This window comes from Olea europaea, chromosome 13, assembly GCF_002742605.1.
Source record: "Olea europaea var. sylvestris chromosome 13, O_europaea_v1, whole genome shotgun sequence".
Taxonomy (NCBI): Eukaryota; Viridiplantae; Streptophyta; class Magnoliopsida; order Lamiales; family Oleaceae; genus Olea; species Olea europaea.
Genome location: NC_036249.1, coordinates 19351541 through 19357540, shown reverse-complemented (window position 1 = coordinate 19357540; position 6000 = coordinate 19351541). Strand labels below are relative to the sequence as shown.

The 6000-nt window shown below is 36.7% G+C and overlaps 1 non-coding gene across 1 annotated transcript; it reads right to left on the bottom strand.

Moving 5' to 3' along the window:
• Nucleotides 1-694: 694 nt before the first annotated feature.
• Nucleotides 695-774, bottom strand: TRNAL-CAA. Its single transcript has one exon. It is a non-coding gene; the product is annotated as a tRNA-Leu (tRNA).
• Between the last annotated feature and the right edge of the window lie 5226 nt (nt 775-6000).

Sequence of the window (6000 nt, the reverse complement as noted above, 5' to 3'; positions counted from 1 at the left end):
CACACTCCCAAACGTAGTTCTTTACTTGTCCTCCAGTAAATCAAAACAACACAAAAATATGGTTAATCTACACCCACAAAATAGGAAATAAAGTTTCAATTTAGCAAGATAACTTGTTTTTACGGCTCAGTATTGGATACATGATATCAAGTTAATGAACTACTTCGAAGTTATCATGTAAAAGTCGAATACTTACCTTTCCAATGCAAAACAAATGTATGGGTGTGTGAGGATTCAAATAAAACATTGTACTACCATAACTTGGTTCAATTCCCCGACCTTAAAAGTCAATTATTCACTTACTCCACTCGTAGGATTCGCACACCCCAAAACTTGTTTTCTTTTCACTTCTCGAGGTGTATTCTAAAGTTGATTTTCAATACTCAATTCTTACACCGCTCAAGTTTAGTTGGATTTTACTGATTGTAGTTCAACATATCAATAGGTGAGGATTCTCCTTATTTTGTGCAACCTCCAAAAATCAACCAAGCTACTAACCCCTTGTCAAAAGCCTAATCCTTTAAAACAAATGTTTGGGCTTAATCAAGACATGTGGTGCATCTTCTTCTTTTTTTATTTTTTTATTTTACACCTGCTTTTTCAGATATGTATATTTTTAATAAATCTTATGTACAGGCAGATTGATCCGAGCTCTCTTATTGAATTGTTCATTCAATGAGCATTCTTAATATTATGCCTTGAAGAGGACTCGAACCTCCACGCTCTTTAGCACGAGATTTTGAGTCTCACGTGTTACCATTTCACCACCAAGGCATCTTGAAGGTGAATCCTTTTCCATGAATATGATATCTACCTAGTGTGATGTACGGAATATATGACAAGGGTGGAGTATTTCTATTGATCGGCCCGAGTTGGACATCCAATTGTTTCGATTTGAATCTCTCCACTAAACTTTCTAAATGACTCTTGTAGCGAGTTTTAGGCTGATGACTTCCGAATCAGATGATTTTAAGGCACAAGATTTTAAACCCTTACAGGCTTATTCACTCGATTCATAAAAGCTATGAAGAGATGTTTCACAATGAAATTATTATTATTATTATTGTCCTCATTAGGATCTTTTGATATAATTAGTGCAATGTCCCTTATTAAACACTCATTCTTGAAAGCTGACCCTTAAATTAAGGTTTTCTCCCAATTTTTATCCTACTGGTTTCAGACAGTCCACACAAAATTTAGCGCGCACAGAATCTCCATCTATCTCCATGTATCTCTACAATAGCTCAACCCTCCCAAGCATCCTAGATTTGGTTTACCCATAAAAATGTTCAGTGGTTGTTTGGATTCAACTTCTAGGGTCACTAATTCAACCTATCGCATTTATGAATCTACTTATTCTAGTCCTACTTTATACTTAATTCGCGTGAGATTAAGTTATCATTCTCTCCAAGAATAAGTAAGACTTCACTCAAATGCACAACTTATTCATAATTCATAACTGACTCATATATCTAAATATATGCATCATTACCATCAATGTTATCCAACCCACATAAGCAAGCAAGTTATTATATTTATTTTCACACAAAGACAATATAAAACACACATGAAGTTAAACTATTAGATAACAACTATGTTAAAGTAACACCCCCAATCTTAAATAACACATTGTCCCCAATGTGAAAGGAAAAAAGAAAGGATAAATACCTCAGTGAGGACATTAACCGTCCTCATCACCATCCGATGGAGCTGAAGGGTAGGAGTAGGACAATAGTAGCAGTAGTGGAGGAAATGTGAGTTCAGGATGAGCGAGGTCATGACTACCATGCAAGCATTATGATACTGAAATTGGTCATAGATAGAGGTTTGTAATTGCTCCAGTTGTACCTACATCCCGTCTTGCCAATAGGTCATAGTCGCCTAAGTATGTCTCATGTAACATCACCTGTCTAAGGAGGTGGGGGAGGAAGTGGTTCTAGTTGAGAGGATTGAGATGAGCTTGGCCTATCTTGATACATCGAGAGCATATCTTGAAGGTCTTGTGTGCGTGGCGGCTTAAGATATAAAACTTCATAAGATTCGCTTGTTGAAACACCCCACTATATACAGAGATCATGATTAAGGAGGGATGTCCCAATTTTCTTGTGGCTGAACCTACTAGGACGCATAAAATACTGTTCTGGATAACCTTTCCAATATCAATAGATAGACCACGTTGAATGGCATAACTCAAGAGAGCCTGTTCCTATATTACCTCGTTGATGTTATTGCATGGAACTAGTTTGACAATAAAGTGATGCCAAACCTTACAATTAATCTTCAATCTAGAAGCGAAGAAGTTAGTCGTACCCCTAGCAAATCGTTTTCATTCAGTACATTCGCGAGTCAATGTGCAAATCAAATTGTCGAGATCATCTCCCTCTTCATGTAATCTGTAGTCATCATCGGGGATATCTCGCGTATTGTAGAATCCATTGATGGATACACTGTAAAACTTGATCCAAAACCCCACATAAAAACTTTGAAATTTACGTGTTCCTTGGCATTAGCATAAAATTCTTTCACTAAAGGAATTGAGGCGGTAACCGGTTGCAAAGCAGACCTTTCGCACCCCCAAACTCTATATTTTCTCGAGTAATAGTTTTTCAAAACCCTTCTCTGGAATGCAGTTTCAGTATATTACCATATATCTATAGCGTCCCTCCGCAACAAAACTCACCAAACGCCTCCGATCAAATGTAGATCTGTGACTTTAGATTTCTTCTTAGGCGGCATGTCTGCTTAGCCCAATTCCAACTCACAATAATAGCAAAGACCCCCAAAAGTCTAACCACCAATTTCAAACTTAAAATGTTCACTGCTGCAAGTGGCACTAACAATCAACACCCAAACCAAAACCAACTTACAAAATACTTCCCAAAAACTCACCTAGGAAATATGTCAAACACCTTGTAGGCACCAATCCCAATTACACACTAAGCAAGTGTCAGTATCCCAATTTACACCCAATCATTCATTTCCACAGAAAATCTAATTAACTAGGAAAATAGCAAAACCAAAGGCGCAAATGCCTTCCATGCAAGAGAGAAATGAACCATTAGGAAAACCTTTACCTCATGTAGAATGAATCTTCAATAACCCTCAAATCATGTGCAAAATATGAGGAAAATGAGAGGGTAACAATGTTAAAATGGGAGGAAAAAAAAGTAGTGAACAGGTGATAATGTGCGAAGTATGAGGAACATGGAAAGTGGGAAAAATAAGGGAGAGGGAAAATGCAAACATTTTGCGGATGGAAGAAGAAGGAATAAAAATGGAAAGTTAAAAGAATGAAAATAAATAAAAATGAATAAACCGAAAAAAAAAAATAATAAAAAAACATAAAACAAAAAAAAAGGATTTTTTTTAATCTTCTGGCGCCGCAGTGCCCATGTTTCTAAAAAAACAAATTTTTTTAAGAAGGGGGCTGCAACGCCTGGTTTTCTGGTTCCTTGTTTTTATACCATCAATTCAAGTCATAATTTTAGAATTTTGGTGACAATTTTGAGGTAAGAATATATCGTGCAAAGTGATAAATTCTTATTCCTTGATATTTGTATATTTTTTGGCATAAAATGATATAAGGCCTTCGGCTCGAACTCTACGTTAAATCCTTCGGGATGGACCGTTAGGTCAAATATGTTAAATCCTACGGGATGGACTGTTTGGTGAAAGATGTTAAATTCTATGAGATATAGGGATTCTTAAGAAATTCCTTGAGCTCTAAATCTAAGAAATATTGGTACGTTATATCAGTTTTATATTTATATCATGTGAATAAGAATGTGTATGTATTCTTACTGAGTGTTTTCAAAGTACTCACTCTTACGATACCTTTCAGATGAGAACGGGTCGTTTGGACGCGTGGAAGATTGATCGAGTGATGCTTGTGAAGTCGTCAAGTAAATTTTCTAGAAAAGATAATTGTCAAACTTTTATTTGAAGAGCATCTTCATATTGAATTTTGTACACATTATTTAATAGCTATTTTTATGCATTTTTAACACTTAATAAAAGTGATATTTCCGCTTAAATTAGACAAGATGTTGGTAACACTTCGAGCTATTTTTATTTTTAAAAAAATAATAATAATGAAAAAGATCTTGGGGCGTTACAGAATGGTATTAGAGCACGAGTGTAGTCAATTCTATAGACTCGTCGTTTTTTTAAATATATATATTTCTTCATCATGTTTAAGTGTGATTTACCTGCATAAATTATTTTTCTTTTGAATCATAATTTTATTTTTGAACACTTAGTCATCTAAATGGAAAAAAAGGAGATATTTTATTTTCTATTCTGTTAAATTGTTACAATTATGACATTTGAGAATTTATTAAATTTACTTTGAATAATACGCTAAAAAAATAATTTTTAAATAATGTTTTAATTAATATTTCAAAAAAAAAAGAATAAAAAGACTTAATTGCATTATTAGTCAATGTGAGTGTATTTTCAAATTTAAGGTGTTTGTCGTGTGGGAGAAATTATGGCTAATTCTTCTCTGCTTGGTTTTATGGCAATGCTTGGATTTTAAAAGAAATAAAAAAAAAATGATATACAGGTTAGACTTATTTGAGCAAACTGAGAGACTTCATATCTACCTTGGTGCCCCCGTCTAGTGGCACCTCCACTTCCGCTGTAGCTCCGGTAGTGAATGAGCCAAACCTTTCGGACACAAAGGTATGAGTTTATGTTACTGTAACTTCCACTTACAACATGTGTGCAATTTTTCGTATGCGTTTGCTTACAAATGTATTTTTGAAATTGCCAAATTACTTAGATATACATGGAGACGACATGGACCTGTGCCCGGATGACGGTGACCGTCCTTCGCCTATCGGGAGCTTGGATGTGAATGGTATGTCAGTTAGTTCTGTGTAACACATTTTTGTCTTTGATGTCATCTCATCTCGTGATATGCAAGTGTATTGAATTTCACTGTAATACTAATTTTTTTTCTTGGTTTCCAAGTAGACGGGCAAGGCAGCGACGTACAGAGCTCACATGACGACGACCGTGTAGACGAGCCTGAAATGCAAGAGGGGAACATCACGTGAGTAAATTTTGTATTTTATGTCATCTCATCTCGTGATATACAAATGTATTCAATTTAACTCGTTGAATAATTTTTTATTTGTTTTCAAGTAGCCGGGAAAGGCAGCGACAAACGGAGCCCACACGATGACGACCATGCAGACGATGGTGAAATGCATGAGGTAAACGGTACGTGCGTACTTTTTTTCAACTTCTGTCGTCTCATCTCGTCATACGTATATGTATTCAATTTCACTCGTTCATTAATTGTTTCCCTGTCTTCTAACTAGATGGGAAAGGCGGAGACGAACAGAGCCCACAGGACGACGACTGTGTGGAGGAGGGTGACATGCAAGAGATGAACGATACGTGCGTAATTTTTTCCAACTTCTGTGATTTGGGTTCTATTACCAATAACTTCCTCCCTATGCAAATGATAATTCATATCTTGTGTTTGTCCATTTCACCCAATTTCCTTTTAACTAGACCCAGGAGAGACCGTCCCCACCCTCCCGAGCAACGAGAACGAGGAAGGCCCATCGACCCATGACGTCACGGAGGTGGACGGTATGTGCCTATTTTCCTTGAATAATCTTATTCCACGACTATGTGGCGTCCTTCACACAGAACTTTTTCACTAAAATGTTGAAATGTTTTATATGGGCGCTGCCACAGACTTGCCGACACAAGTGACCGTACCAGAGAAGGGAGGCAATGTAGGCAGCACAAACAGGCGGCGATCGACTCGCGTTCGACGTCCTGCACCACCTACCCGAACTCCATACACGAGGGGAAGGGCAGAGTAAAGAAATAAGCGAGTTCAAGTGGTTTGGTAAGGTTTGATGCAGTAGTAGATACGTTGTTCGTAACAAAGACATGCTTTTAATTTGGTTTGTTTTATGGACGGATACGTTTGCTCAGCCATATGCTACACGTTAAACTGTCTTATGTATAGTACATATC